Genomic DNA, 17,130 nt, shown 5'->3' on the forward strand with positions numbered 1-17,130 from the left:
GGGATTTGCCATTCAGTGTTCACACAGTGATGATTTTGCAGTTAGGATCCTCTTTCTAAACCAACTTTCTACTTTTTTATTTTTAAATCTGCCCAGCTCTTTCTGTGAGAAATCTAAAAACAATATTAACCTGATGTATTTCCATTGCAGCAGTGTACTCTTTCAGTTTTCAGCATTTTGCTTTGAAAAACACTTTTTTTTGATGCTTATTTGTGTTTATGCCTCCTAATGGGGGAAAGCAAAGAAAGACCAATATGCTGGAATGTCCATATGTTCAATGATTAAATGTCCCTGAACTCTTATGGGAGGAAACTTAATCTTCTTGATATTGTGAATCCTGCTGTGGACTGCAGAGTAGTGCTATATCCAGTCACATAACTGGATATAAGGGCTTTATTCAGCAGGCAAGGCTTTAAACTTTCCTCTGATGAATACAACATTTTCTGTGAAAGAGTCAATTCCAAGATTTTGCAGAAAATTGAACCCCTACTTTTTTGGTTTGGGTGCTTCTTCAGTGATGACAGGAAAGCAGATAGCTTTATAGTCATCAATTCTTCATATCTACACTACTAACAGGACAGGAATTTCTACTGTGTTACTCAAAAAACCCCTGTGTTTCTCAAAAAGTGCAAAGCAAATTCAGTTACTCAATTTTAAGTAATTCCCAGCTATAACATGGAGTGCAAAGCCCCACAAACATCAGGCACAACCAAATACAATGAAAAGTACAGACTTCTTTGACTGAAGCTGTTTGGTCCAGACATGAGCTCAGTAACACTGATGTGGCGGCTGCTGCAATATTTGTAGCGAGTAGTAGTTTTAAACCTCCACCTATTGGCAGATTACAGGAGTGTAGAAGTGCACTGGACACATCTTTGGAATAATTTCCTCCTGGAAGCACTGCAAATTGTGGCTACATGAAGAACAGGCAGTCTAGAAACTGGCAGAAGGAAGTTCTGGACCCAGCGAACGCAGAGGTATCCTTAGGAAGAATGCACACCCGGCTCTTTGCATCATCAAAACAACTTGTTAAAGTCACATGCTAATAAACCACGCATTGCCAGGCTCTGGATGGAAACCTAAGGTCTTGAAATTACCACTCTTTTTTCATTTTGGAGTGGATTGCCAATCCTGGAAGTGCTCAAGGCCGGGTTGGATAGGGCTTGGAGCAACCTGGTCTAGTGGAAGATTTCCCTGCCGAGGTGCAGGGGTTGGAACTAGGTGATCCTTAAGATCCCTTCCAACATAAACCATTCTGTGATTCTATAATTATCTCACACTTAGGTGATGCACATCTGTTTTCCTTCAACCCCACATGAATTCAGTGACAACGTAAGTTTCTTTGTCTCAGGGAATTCTGTTAATGCCTTCTCATTCTCTTCAGCAGTAAATTCTAAACTACTGAATCAATAATAAACAGATATCTGCTACTTGTTTGTATTTCCCCTGCAAAAAAAAAAAAAAAAAGAATTTATCAGATATAACCTATATCCCTGCTTTATCAGGGACACAAAGACTTTTGGATTATCTATTACTTTCTGACCATGTCCAATGGCCCAGACCGGATAGGAAAAGTGTCAGTTCCAGCCTTCATCTTTAGTTGATACAGATATCTAATTAAATATACATATATCTCCATTTATTTCTGTATTCTCTACTGCTTTCTAAAGTCACAGAATCACAGAATATGCCAAGTTTGAAGAGACCCAAAAGGATCATCAAGTCTAACTCTTATCCCTTCAAATGACTATCCCCAAGAGTGACACCCTGTGTCTGAGAGTATCATCTGAATGCTTCTTGAACTCCATCAGGCTTGGTGCTGTGACCACTTTTCTGGGTGGTGCCCAAACACCCTCTGGGTGACAAACTGATTTCTAACACCTAACCTAAACCTCCCCTGACACAGCTTCAGGTCATTCCCCCAGGTTCTATCACTGGTCACCACAGAGAAGAGATCAGTGCCTGCCCCTTCTCTTCCACCCATAAGGAAATGGTAGACTGCAGTGAGGTCTTCCCTCACTCTCCTCTTCTCCAGGCTGAATGCACCAAGTGACCTCAGCTGCTCCTCATACGGCTTCCCCTCAAGGTCCTTTACCATCTTCATTGTCCTCCTTTGGAGACTTTCTAAGAGCTTAATATCTTTCTTATGTTGCAGTGACCAAACTGCAGAGATGGCACCTGGGCAATACCGGTCAGAAAAATTGGCTGGAGTTTCTTCCTAAGAGTTCTTCAGTCTCACCTGCCACAAAGTAAAATGAGACTCACATGTGGCGTGGGTTCAGGCTTGGTTTAGGTTGCCTAACCAAGAACTGAAGACATTCAGGATTGAATTCATGCCATCTAAATTTACAAGTGACTTTCAGTGGCACTTCAGGGTCAGTAGTAAAAAAAGGTACTTCCAGACCTTTCTACATTAGATAAGTTTTGGTGCTGGCATTACAATAAAATTAATTACAGTGATTTATCTCCATATGTGGGAAACCTACATTCACTATCTCATATTTATGTATCTGTGGGGTAGATATCTACTTCTGCTCAGGTGAATAACATTAATGAGCATGCTTGACTTCCTAGTGCTTGAAATTGCTGCACTCAGTATCTTCAGTACTAATCTAAAATTTGTCCTTCAATTGGCCTCTGATATTCGAGTCTAAGTTCAAATATGTAAAAACACACAAACAATATGTTGAGTTTCATGCAGTGGGAAAGGAGAGGTAGAAATAACTGAGGAATCCACCCACAGAGGAACAGGCAAAGCGATATGTACCTTAGTTTCTGGTCAGTGAACAAGCATGAATGTACACTTCAGACAAACAGCTGAGGGGTACATCTCCGGCCGACAGAGCAGGCTACGAGACAATTCACAGAGTGCTTTGGCAAGCAGGCTGGGCATAGTGAGGAATTGAGATTACTCTTGAGCTGTCATGGTATGAGGGACTGATAAGGTATTATGGTTAGAGTGTCACCTGAATGGAAGATTATTGTGGTAGGAAGGTATGAAGTACACAGAAAACAACCCAATGGAACTATTGATGTTCCATTTTTGATGGAACAATTTGATTTTTTCTATATGTGAATGTTTCGACTGGACACTCTTTGATTTTACCAGAAGTATTATTAGAGCAGAAAGTTTTTCCTGCCTTGAAATAGTTTTATAGCACTTCTAAACCACTCCCAGAGGTTAAAAACACAAGCAGTGCAATAAAATTTGCTGTACAAGGAGAAATGGTGTGTGAATTGATTTGTGTACTCACTGCCAATACTTTGTGTGATCACTAAGAATAGTGGACAAGTCGTCAGCAACGTGCAAATACCTTCCACTTACTAAACATGAGCAACCAGTACCACTTTAGTCCTGTGACCTAGAGTACAATCACTCTGGCCAGATGACTTTGTGGTAGAGCCTGTCCTCTAAACAGTGCACTGTTTAAAGAGAAATGAACTACAGGGCCCATTGCACCAATCCAAAACACAGGAGATACCCACTCCTCCTTTGAAAGACAGTGGACTTTTCTCAGTCCCAGCAAAGATTTTCTCTGAAGCTGCTCTTTCTTGCTTTTCCAGATGTGAATGACTGTGGTGAGAGAAGCTGTCTGATTTTCCCTTTTTCAGAGTAAAAGAAAATAAATACGCAAAAACATTGAATAAAAATTTTACTATCCTGAATGAACAGAAGGGAGGATATCATTTCCATCTGGCTCTATATGTCTACTATGTAAGTGTCTACAAAGAAGTGTCTAAATTAGTTGTTCTAGGGCATTGCTCATCTGACCCAAGTTAGATATCTAAGAATGAAATTGTTTTCACTCTGGAAGTGTCTTTTTATTTTCTTTCCATTGGATCTAGAAAGGACTAGTAAGATGTCAACATCTGTGGCTGGGTAGACGAATCCCATCCAAGTTCTTTTTCCAAATTGCACTTGCTGTCTGTCTGTCTGTCGGTCCAGCTGTTGCTCACCTTCTACTTCAGCTATTAGCAGATATTAAAAAATAAATAACAATTAAAGAAGGAGTAGTCAGTATTCACTCTGTATTTTAGTGTCATTTGAGTATTTTCAGATCTTCTTTGCTGTGCTGGGTCTTAATAACAATTTCCCACATAGGTTAAACAGTGCAGAAACAAAAATTAAACCTCAAACATGATTTTCCTTTACAATAGTACTGGAGGAATATTAGTGGGGAAAATAACAATAATTAAACATATTTGCTAATTAAATGTGAAATATAGACTGCATATTAAAGGTGAAATATATTGTATGCATAGTTTTATTCAGAATATTGGACAATTTAAGTGTTCATTTGTTCTGTCTCAGGTTCCAGATAGTGGAGTGATGAATTATACAGATAAATGGGATCTGATCCTTCACATATTGTACCAGAAAGCAGAACAATAGCAATAAGATCTATTATAAAATAGAAGTTCTGAGATGAAAGAATTTCCAAAATCCGTAAATAAACCAGTAGCCAAGGTCAATTTCTGAAGTTATAAATAGTTTGACTTAATAATTCCGTCTTATTCGTATTCACTAAAATAGCATTGTATTTTCAGTTGTACTGCTAGGGAAAAATCTTGATATAAGAGATAAAATTCTCAGGTATATTTGACAATAAAAAACATGAAATGTAGGGACACCCAAAATATGATCCCTCTTCTAAACTAGTACAGAAATCAATAGAAAGGAAACTCTTTATCTCATAGGTGTGATTACAACAGCATAATTTCTTTTTGATGTCATGAATTTCTCTCTTACCCCTTTGCATTTTGTAGGAAAATAACATTATTACTGCTTTGCAATGAAGGTCTGATATTTCTACTCTAATTTAAGCAATGACAAATCAGGTACCAAGAAGGTTAGGATGAATAATGCATTACAAAACAATGTATATAATTAATTGAACTTTTTTGTTTGTTTACTTGTTTAACCAATGTCCTCAAACATATCACAAATATTTATTTGCAAGTTGTCCTATTTTGAATTTATGCACTGTTATTAACACAGTAATGTGGATTTTTTAGGGGGGATTTGTGAATGAGGAATATGCCATTTCTGTATTCTAAACCAGTAAGTCCCTTTTAAAGACCCCTTCTTGCAAAAAGAAGTAAAAATGAAGCAGGATTTTTGCTGTGCAAAACTTTATAAGAACAAATTTCCAAAATTAATGTCTATAAAAGATTTATTTTAAAATTTCACAAAAGGCAGTAGGCACATGACTAATTTTCTCCATCCTTTAGCACTCATGAGGGATTAACTTAATCATTTAAATACAAAAAAACACAGAAAAGATGAGTACAAATATGACACATTGAATGTCTCCTGAATTTAAAATAAATTTGTTAGACTATATATTTAGGTATCTTGCGATATTTATGTAGTGGGTACGGTGGTTTTGCAGTGTATTATGCAAATGTAACAGATTCTCTATATGTTTCTTTACACAAGATAGTTGAGGAAACATGTCAGTATTTTATTCTTTCTACAAAATATGTTAAATGTATTTCAGTAATGTTAAGATAACAGTACACAATTAGATACGTATCATTCTAATACCACTTCTCATTATGGTTAATTTGCAACAGAGTTCCAAATTTCCAAGCTTGTCTTGCTTTTTTTACTGTGACTCCCCACAGCTGAGAACAGTTTGCCACTAACAAATTAAATTTGTTACTCCAGAATACATTTTGTCTTTGTGTTACCTGTAATTCTATAATAATTTATCCATATAGAGAGTGCATAATATCTTTTCATTTATGTAAATAAATGTTTTACAAGAGATTTGGCAGTCTGACCAGCACTGCTATTCTTAAAACATTATTGTCGTTCTTATGACAGTTTTTCTTCAAGTCCCTGTTTCAGAAGTCACTGGGTGGGAATCTTGATTTTCCCTTTCTAACACAGAGGTTCTCCTAATTTATATTTGTACAGAAAAGTTTGAATTATGAGACCCTAGAATGTTCAAAAACAAGTAGGTAAACAAAAAGAAAATATATGTAATTTTGATCTGTTTTGAATTAAGTGGCTATTTCAGCAAATTTTGTTCTTTTAATAAACAGGCATGAGTCAATTTTTTAAACAACTTTTATTCCTTATAAAAGTACATATTATTTTTATTTGGCATATCCCATATTGTCAAATAAGCCTTTAAATGGTCAGAGGAAAGAAAACAGTTATGAAAATCAGCAACGTATCAGTATATGAAAAATATAAGGTGTACTTTCTATGTGCAGATATAAGTAAGAAGTTTTTTACAACAGGGGTAGTGAAACACTGGCACAGGTTGCCCAGGGAAATAGTGGGTGCCCCATTGCTGTAAACATTTAAGACTAGTTGGATGTGGCTTTGAGAAGCCTGATATAGTTGAATGTCCCTGCTCATTGCGGGGGTGTTGGAAACAGATGACCTTTAAAGGGCCCTTGCAAGCCAAACCATTCTAAATTTCTATAACTGTGCAGCAAAGGCATGCTTTCGAATACAAGTGATTTTCCTGTGTTTGACTTTCAAAAAAATGTTTTTACTGCAAACATTTACTCTTGTTTTCCCAATAATATTAAAATTTGGAGATAAATTGAGACAAAATTGGAATCTTCTCTCCTGTAGTTTTCATGAGTTCTCTGGAGGTTGGTTTCATGACAGAGCTGTGGTTTCCTCTCTGGAGACCTCTTACAGATTTCCCTGTGTTTTTTTAATTCTGTCAATTACATCTATAATGTAAAGGAAACTTACTGGTGTGTACTGATTTCAGTAATATGTGACGAAATAACACATCACGGATTCCAACAGACTTGTGCAGAATACAGTGATCCTTCACGGGGCAAAAAAAGAGGAAATTGAATGTAAAATATATAAATGCTTCACCTTACTCCCTTAATCACTGCTTCTTCTCTGATTGACAAATTTACGTAAGACTTTCATATCTTCAATTTTTTATCACAATTGAGGGATATGTTTAATTACATCCTACACCCTTCTTAGGGAAGATATACCCTCAAACTCCCATAAGCCACACTTCTATTAGGATTATAATATAACTTGTGAGTTAAAAAATTAAAAATTAAAATCTTTCTTAAAAGCAGCTAATAAGCTTGTTGCAGCCAAAAGCTTCATTAGACACAAACAACCACACTAATGCAGGATTAAATGATAGGCAGGATAAGACGAAGCAGGGAGCATTATTGATTCCCTACCAACAGGTATGCACAACTGAGTTATACCACAGCTATCAGTATATCTACATACAAGACATTAGAGGAGTTCCAGTGAAATTTACCACAAAATGGAAGATAAATTCAGCAAACAGGGCATGTGACATATAAGGCTTCATCTAAGGTTGGAATAAAAAAATAACCTGACACTTATTTAGTGAAGATGGATATAATAGACTGCAATCTGTGTAACAAGCACAGTTTTCTAAATAGGTACATTTTATTGCTTTTTGCAGTTGCATAGTGTTCCCTCTGCAGCAAAACTTTGAAACCAATTTCAAAAGTAAATGTGACTTTGTCTTGAAAAACTCTTAAATCTGTTTTCAGTAACTTAAACATCATGAAGTCACAAGCACTACAAACCTTATCCTAGGATTACCTTGATTAAGGCACAAAACATTAAAAGCAAATTACTATGAATGTATGAAACAATTTGCCCTTAATGTTTCAGTCATATCTGTAAAAAATATGACTTAAATCTAGTTTTATTAATAATACATATTTTAATTAAACGGCTAGAGGTGCATCTAGCAGGAAAAATTGAATCTTCACTGGATTTCACATACTTGTATGATTCATGGGCAGTAAATATGCAAAGCTTTATGCCCATAAGGCAATCAAATTGCAAAGCTGATATGCATGTTTTTGCGTGAAAGAATGAAGTCTAGTAAGCCTTAGAAATAAAAATAATAACAATAAAAATAATAACAACAATAAATGCTCTAAAAATTAATCTATTTTGTAGACCTAATGCATTTCTAGATAGAATCCTCCTTTTTTGCCAGCTGCATGATGTTGAAAACATATCTATTGTTGTTTTCATTAATCTCATGACACAAATTTTGCCTGTATGGTTATGTATATACACACACAGTATCACAACTTCAGCAATAAAACCATAGGATAAAAATTATCATGCTACAGTAGCATAGCATGAAATGCTTTCATTGCAAACTGGGGATTGAACAGTTCTGCAGTCTGCTGATCTACTAACAAAGCCTCTGCTCATTTACATTGGGATTGTTTTTAAAGGTCTGACTCTGCACGCCTAGTTTGCTTTATCTTTTGTTCACTTCATCAAACATTCAGCTCAGTTATATTTAATGACAGCTACATCCACCAACACCTCTCACCTGGTGGTGTCAAAACACAAAAGCAAACATGAAGTAATTACAATCTACAGTGCTTCTCTGAGGTAACTCTATGGTGCCAAATTGCCACCTCTTATTGAGTAGAGCACAGCAACCGGTCATAACACCCTGTAATAGCACAACACAGTAAACGGATGCACGTTAAGGATGTCGAACTTTGCTAAAGTACTAACAGGGTGAAACTGAGCTTAAAAACTTACTTTTCAAGTTTCAAACACTTGTCTAAAGACAAAATTGTCATTGTCATCAGATTTTCCATCACTGCAGTGATCAGATGTTAACGAATGCCGTCTCATAATGTCCTTACAAGAAGACCCCAGCCACGCTCTCATTTCAGAGATAGAAAACTGGTGAACAAAAAAACTTGGGGTCCTAATTTCTCCTGATTTAAAAAGGCCAGTCAGAGATGCACAAGTAACAGATTTAGGTTTTGGAGTATTTATGCTGCAGGATTGGCATTTTGATGTTAAGTAGGCCCAAAGTACAGTTCCTGTTGTCAGAGGAGTAAAAATCCCAGTTTCTCTGCATAGTGCCTAAGATAGGGCCCAAAAAAATGTATAACTCCATCTGAAATTTTTTATTTAGTTACCACTGACAAAAAGTTTGATCATCAGAGGGGTGATTGAGGTTTTGTTCTTATGAACAGAGATTCATCCTAGAGGTCTTGAGATTTTCCAAGACAGCATTTTATTTTCTAAAATAAATCCTGCTCCCCATCTGAAAAAAAAAATTAGGTAGGGGCTAATCCTAACATAACCTGTTGTCACTTACACCTGTAGAAATTCGCACTACTGATTTGGACCACTCTGCTACAAATGCAAAGATTTTAAGGGGAAATATGAAGAAGATTGCTGTATGAAAAAAGGGAGGACTAAAATAGTCAAGAACTACTGAAGAGAAAGATGCATCAGTCCTGAAAAATTTATGCTTAATTCTAAGGTGAAGAGAGAGATCTATTTCTATTTTTTATTTATAATCCTGAGCTCTCAATTAGGCTGAGGCATGAAATCAGTCATTTTTGAAAGTAAACTGAGGTGAAATGCTACTATCCTATTCTGAAGTTCAGGAATAGTCAAGTCCATAGTCTTTCTCCTATCAGAAATAGGGATTTTAATCCGAATTCCTTCTCCTCTCTAAGGGAGCACTCTATGCACTGATATAGGATATTTTCAGATAATTTCTCTCAATTTCACCTCTTCAAATTGTCATACCTCATGTTATATATATAAATATACATATATATATGTATAAATTCACTGGACTAGGGAGTAGATAAAAGGTCCTGTAGCTGAGTGTTTATACCATCAATTTAATTTACAGAAGCTTCACTTTAAAGTAGTATCTGGAAAATAATATGTGAACTGGACAAGGAGTCAGAACCAAATATATAAATGGATCATCAGTCAACATCTTTGGCACTTCAAGCCTTTCTATCTTCTTTTTATTTTCATGTGTGTTCATCTCAGGGGTTGCTCTTGGGACGCAGTGAAACCCTAGAGCCTGTGAATCCTCTCAAATAAGTTCATCTTCATTTGAAGGAGGGGAATGTTGCCTAATTATTTTTAAGAGAAACTGACAAAACCTATACCATTTCCTTCTTAGTCTGGATCAGTTCAATGACCTCTGTGATTCCATCCATGATATCTCAGTCTCTGTTCCCACCTGGGAAAAGGCAATACTGTTTCCCAGTTCAAGCTAAACCATTCCATTTGTCACAGTGACTTTAAGACAAACAAAAGGGAGTTTGACTACGGGGCTTTCCGCTTGTCTCTTGCAAATGTCTGAAAAATTTGTGTCCTGTGATAGTAAGGTGCCAGATATCAACACGGTACAGAAGGTTGAGTCCTGGGGGTACACTGAGCCTGAAGTGGGCACACCATTCCTCAGCACATAAAAGACCTTCTGGTACTTCTTCTGCCTCGATTTCATCACCCAGACTTCAGATGGGTTCAGCTGTGGTGAGCTGCTCACTTACAATATGTTGAGTAATGTATTAAGTATCAAATATATTAAGCAATTAATCCAATTCCTTTTTCAGTTAAATTGCAGCAGCTGTAACCTCCATATCAAATACATTATCTGAAATTAAACAGCTTAACCATGGGGCATGAGCTGCTAGGAGGGTGAAGAGGAGAGAAGCCTGTGTGCCCATTATGAGCATGAACTCAGTTCGGTTGCATTCTACAACCTGACTAACACACAGTAGCACAGAGCACTTAGATGGTTGTCCAGGCAGTTTGGCCCTGGCTGTATTCAGGCTACTCTTATTCACTCAAGAGACCAATAAAACAAACTTATAGTGTACGACATAACATTTTCTTTAAGAGGGAATGCACCTGTGAATGTACCTGAACTATGTTTGTCTATTTATCAATCAACAGAAAAGGTAACATTGCCTTCACCCACCATCAATTTAGTCACTAATGTCACTCAAGTGGCATTATTGTGCTTTTATTTACATCAGAGGGAAATGAATTCTGCATGCCATCTTCCTTTTAGTACAATGCTACAAGCCAAGCAAATGGATTTTGCAACACTAGTATTTCCGTGTATCAAGATTTTTTCTTAAATAGTTGATTTGTTATGATTGTGTACTGGTTAAATTTCGAAATATCTCACAAGTAAGCATTCCAAAGTAAGAAGTTAATTTTATTAATATGTATCTTTATACATTCAGGGAAGTAACAAAACAAACCAATGGCAAGACATAACATTATGAGACAGTACAGATTTCAAAAAATAGCAGAAATAATTTGTAAGTTAAAAAGTGGTGATAAAAGGACACAGACATCACTATTTTTTGAATTGTTTCGTTATAATATTTCATGGAGACGAGTAGGTAGTGTTTTCCCAGAAGAAAAAGGAAAACTGTTATGAAAATAAACTTCAGGAAGAAAGAGTCTAGGAATTTAAATATGTAGGGTATGATTTTCAAAAGCACTGAGCTTTGGCTTGAGCTCTCTTTCAAGTGAAGTCAACTGTGAAACCATTATCAACTTCCATGGGAGCAGAGCAATACCCCCATACAAGCTCTCAGCAGTTCCTCCTGTGAAATCTGAAGTACACTTAGGTGTCAATGAGACACATCCAGGAGATCTGACATGAGGGGAAAATAGTGAGAGAAATGCTTTGTGATTCTTGCAAACAAAAACCAGAAGAAAAGAGAGAACTAGCACTGTGATTGAGAAATTATTCATAGTACACAACACCCCAAAATCTATTGATCCGTGACTGATTTGCTGACTGGGGACACAATGAACATAATTTCTCCAATGTCTGCTAGGGATAAACAGACCCCTTCCAGTCTCATAGTGAAGGGTATTAGATGAAGTAGGGACACAAGCATGTCTGAGTTCCTTATCTGAATTGCCATCAAAGAGATCTATTGTCCTGTATTGACTGCAGAATGGAGGAAAGGCTTGGTTTCTTTCTCCACCAATAGTCCTCCAGCATTACGCCAGCAGAGTTTGCAATCCTAGACATCTCATGTGATCTTACACCCCACACAGTCCCTGGACACACAGTTTCACACTCCTTCTGAAACCTTTAATTGGACACCCTCTCACCTGCAAAAAATTCAAACCCTCCCCTCCACAGAAACAAGATTTATACAAGTGAGAATTGCATGAACACCACAGAAGTCCAAAGACTGAGAGAAAAACACAGTGTGGTGTGCATATTCAGATTAGTTCCAGAGATGCCTGACTCTCAGCAGTGTAACACAAATCAGTCTCTGTTACCTGCTCTGTGGACAAGGGCACAGCAATATAAATCAATCTACATTGTGTGCTACACTTTCTGCATAAGCAGAATAATAAAATTGCTTTCGTACATCCACATAGGTCTACTTTATTTTCCAGTCTCTTTCACAAACATGATGTTAACTCCCCAGTCAAGCTTTAGGTTACCCAGGCTGCAATTTACTTTCTATTAATAAGAGAGAAGTTTTTATATAGCAGCGATTTGAATGAACTCCAACACAGTGAGTCAATGCATTTATAGATCCATGGCCATGACTGAAGGCAGGACTGGAGGAATTGCACCCAATCCACCCCTGGCAGCCATTTATCTGACTTGATTTTAAAAATGTCAGAGATGGAGATTTCACAAATTCCCCAAACAGTACGTGCCAGTTAACAACTAGTCTGGTCCTTCCATACTTTCTAGTGGCATCATCACCATCAAAACCAACAGATGCATGAAGTTATTTAAATGTACTTCAAATTTACCCCTTGAAATTTGATTGTTTTTATAGGACATAGCAGGACACAAACACTCTGACTTCTGCAAGCAAGTCATCCTGAAGCAGTTTAACCTGCCAAACAACTACTTTCAAAGACCACCTCAGCTGACATCTCAGCAACTCACCTTGGAAACAAAAGAATTGGCTTTTTCAAGAATTACTCAAGATTATACAGCTCTTGCACAAAGCCAGAGGATTTATTCCCATCATTAAAAGAAAGAAGTTGACCAGGTCCTAGCAGCTGTTCAAAGATGACAATTCATCTCTCTTTGATAGGAATTATTTTAAGGACATTGAGGCGATTTGAAGCACAGGCACTTCATCTGATTACCTAAGGTTTCATATAATTAATCCTGCATAATACTCTTTACTAGAGGTATATGTAGCAGGACACACAATTTTGTTCTCTTTTTTGTTCTCTCACTGGTGTCCTGATGGACTTGTGCAAAGCATCTGACACTGTCCCATATAACGTTCTTGTCTCTACATTGGACAGACGGGGATTTGATGGATGAGGTATTGGTTGGAGGTCACACTCAGAGAACTGTAATCAATGGCTTGATGTCCAAGTGGGGATCAGAGACAAGTGGCATTCCTCATGGATCAGCATTAAGACTGGCACTGTTTAATATTTTTGTTGGCAACATGGACAGTGGGATTGAGTGCACCCCTCAGCAAGTTTGCTGACACCACCAAACTATGTGGTGCAGTTGGCATGCTGGAAGGAAGGGATGCCACCCTGAAAGACCCTGACAGGCTTGAGAGGTGGGTCTGTGAGTATCTTTTGAAGTTCAACAAGTTCAGGTGTAAGTTACTGCACCTAGGTTGGGGTAATTCCAAGCAAAAATATGAGCTGGACAGAGAATGGATCAAGACTAGCTTTGGGGGCGAAGACTTAGCGGTGTCATGGGATAAAAAGCTCAATACGACTTGACATTACACACACTTGCAGCCCAGAAGGCCAACAACATCCTGGGCTGCATAAGAAGTATGGCCAGCAGGTCAAACGAGGATTCTGCCCCTCTACTCTGCTCTTGTGGGACTCCACCTGGAGTGCTGCATCCAGCTGTGGAGCCCCCATCATAAGAAGGAAATGGACCTGTTGGTACAGGTCCAGAGGAGGGTGACAAAGGTGGTCAGAGGACTGGAGTGCCTCTGCTGAGAAGATAGGCTGAGGTGTTGGGTTTGTTCAGTCTGGAGCAGAGAAGGCTCCAGGCAGATCTTAGAGCAGCCTTCACTGCCTAAAGGGAACTACAGAGAAGCTGGATAGGGACTTTTTATGGCTTTAAAATGAAATAGAGTAGGTTTAGACAGGATATTAGGGAGAAATTCTTCACTATGAGGGTGATGAGGCACTGAAACAGATTGCCCAGAGAAGAGGTGGATGCCCCACCCCTGGGAGTGTTCAAGGCCAGGTTGGGTGGGGCTCTGAGTAACTTGATCTAGTGGAAGGTGTCCCTGCCCATTGTAGAGGGGTTGAAAGTAGGTGATCTTTAAGGTCCCTTCCAATCCAAACCATTCTATGATTCTATGATCATGAAGTATAGCAACACAAGTAAATGATAAACTGAAATAACAGAGCATGAGGCTTTCAGCTCAAAAAAACCCCCAGTCTCACAACACATTTGCATTCAGTGTGTTTCTCAAATGTGTCATGTCCTATTATATCTAGTCAGAGTAACCTAATGTGACCAACAGACTCTAAATAGAATGGAGAAAAAGCCTGATCTTAAGCCAGATGCAAAATAAAATGATGATACATGAAGAAGGTTGCATGCCACACTGTTAACTGTTGGAGTTCTAGGAAAAAGAAAATTTCTCTCACAGGAATAAGAAACATACTGAGCAAAAATAAGTGTTCATAGTAAAACCAAGGATTTTCCCTAACACTTATGTAAAACAATATATTGGAGCACCTTGGAGTTGTGCAAATCTGATTTACATAGAAGTATGATAACTTAAAAAATTAGTACTCTTCAAAATAAATTCCATTTCTAAATAGTATGAAGAAACAAGAACATACACGTGCTCAAAAGCAGATGTGTACAAAGATTACTGAGGCAATGCACTGGAGGTAGGAATAACGATGCCTATTTTCTACTTCCCTGTGGTATAGTATTCATCTCACTATTTAAAATCTATTTATTGACTTCTAAGCCAATCATATAAGATCCTGTCCATGAAGGAAAATTAGCAGCTCTGGGGTTTAGCTCATACTGCATATGTTAGAAACTTTAAGTTATCTGATGTTAATTTCACCTTACAGATTAGTCCTATGCCATTACATCTAATACCTTTTTTAACTAAATGTGGATTCAGATCTATTTGAGATGACAGCAGATCTCAAAACTGGGATATGTGTCCACCACTGTACCTCAAAATATTCTTTCCTCTTTACCATTTTCCACAGAAAAGGCAAAGTTAAGAAACCTTCGAATGTGGAGAACCCTTACTCTTATTTTAAGAACCTGATTTCAGTATGGTAATAAATAAGTGGATAAAATACCACTTTTAAAACATTCTTCAGACATTGTTTTTTCTGTGAAAATATTAGAAGGTTGTAAAAAACTAACACTTTTGTTCTTTAGAAAGATTAAATGGTATTTGGTTAATAATATTTTCATTCAAAGTTTTGAATTTGAAGAATTTCATGGTAGTATTTAGAAAACTCATCTATTAACATGTTTCATTGGCTGTGTTACTGCTTTAGTTCAGATCAGGAATGTTGAAGTGAACTCCCTAGTCATCCTCACCTGCTGTCTTGATTCACACTGTGGTGTGGCCACAGGGAGCCACATCATTTTCAGAAGGAGCTGAACCCTAAGCTGTTCTTCAGGACCTATCTATCATCTTTTGGCAGCTGAGGTGGGCCACCCTCAGGATGAGAACAGAACCATTCCAAAGTCAACTCTCACCCCGAAATGGTCAGTGTGGATGTCACTGTAGGTTGGTCATTTGCAACTGTTTTCCCCATGGGTCTGCTTCTATTGCTCCATCTTCTAATGCAGTCATAATCCCAAAGAACCCAAAAAGACAAAGTACCCGTCTTATAAATGTACATTAAGATGACTGATTTATAGAGGAATGCAGAATCTTACAAGTATGATTTGTGATTCTAGGTTTTTAGCAGACTTGATCAGTGTTTCTCTACAACAGAAATTCGAATGCCATTTTCACTGTTTTGACTAGGGCAAATTTTAGTTGCTTTCTTCCATTGGACTAAGGGGTTCATTATAAACCCCTAAAGGAGAGAAGATTCTATGTCCACAACAGCAGAATTGTGTATGACTGCTGTGGTGAACAGAAGCACTGAGCTGCTGACAGCTGTAAGTAAATGGGATCATTTAAAAGATCACACATACTCTGTGCATTTCTGCTCTTTGTCATTCATATCTCACCGTGAACAGAGATAGTTACACATGGTTGGTGGCACAATGCCACAAAAGGACATCTCACAGAAGTAAAAACAAATCAATAATCCTTCTGTAGGAACAAGAAGGGTACTGCCCACAATCAAATTTACTCCGAGTTTACAGATAGCTTATTAACTACCCAAATCAAGTGCGTATTTTAAATAATGCATAGCCATGTGATCAAGATGAGAAGGTTGGTGAAATGATGCCATTTGTTTGCTTCATACAAAAATTGGGTTCCATCAACTTAATGCCTTTTTTCTCCATCTAAATTTAATATGTTTAATTTTAGAGTGAGTTTTGATCAATGTGTCCAAATGACTTTTAAATGCTTAGATAAGGTTTTATCAGTCTTCACTTTTCTCATTGGAGCCTGGGTAATATGTTCAGTGCTATATAAAATCTGTAGCTCATTCCTGGTTTTAAAAGAAAGAAGAAAGAAAAAAAAAAGGGGGGGGGGATGAATGGAACAAAAAGAAAAGTTTTATTTAAATTATCTGCTCTTTAGAGATTTAAAAAGTGCCTAAAATGTAATACAGCATCAACATTCTTTCCTTATTCCATTTATGACTAGTTTCTAGATTAACCCTCTTACCATCACTGTAGTGTTTTCCAGTTTATTATGCATTTTTCTTATTGAATAGTCCTTTGTTTCTCAACAGATTGTTTAGGTTTTTAATATTGTTAGTGTTGAGAGATAAACGTTTTGGTACATATTGGAGAATAATAAATTGTGTTGAACATTGATAAACTAACGCAATTACTAGCAAGGTCACCGAGTCAGCTAATTTAGAAATATCAGTACTCGGATTTTGAGTTGTCCCCTGGAGAACTGAAGCCACTTTATTAAAGCAGGAGGGTGAGGAGAAAATGGTACATTAGGATTGATCTTTTGATCTAATTGTGGACCTCTGCCATTCCTTGTTTGACCAAAAGTGCTTACCAAGCAAGAGGAAACACAGTTCAACTAATTGAGGAACATCCCTTAAAAGCCAATGGGATTGTGGGAAAAAGAAACAAATTGCAATTTGAACAGTTTTATGGTGTTAGTTATCAATGAAAAGGTGTAAATACTGTACAATTAATCTTTTCTTTTCATGTGGGAATTTTTGAGGCTTGCAGA

Source organism: Myiozetetes cayanensis, unplaced genomic scaffold (assembly GCF_022539395.1).
Source record: "Myiozetetes cayanensis isolate MyiCay16 unplaced genomic scaffold, myiCay2020 scf5-8, whole genome shotgun sequence".
Taxonomy (NCBI): domain Eukaryota; kingdom Metazoa; phylum Chordata; class Aves; order Passeriformes; family Tyrannidae; genus Myiozetetes; species Myiozetetes cayanensis.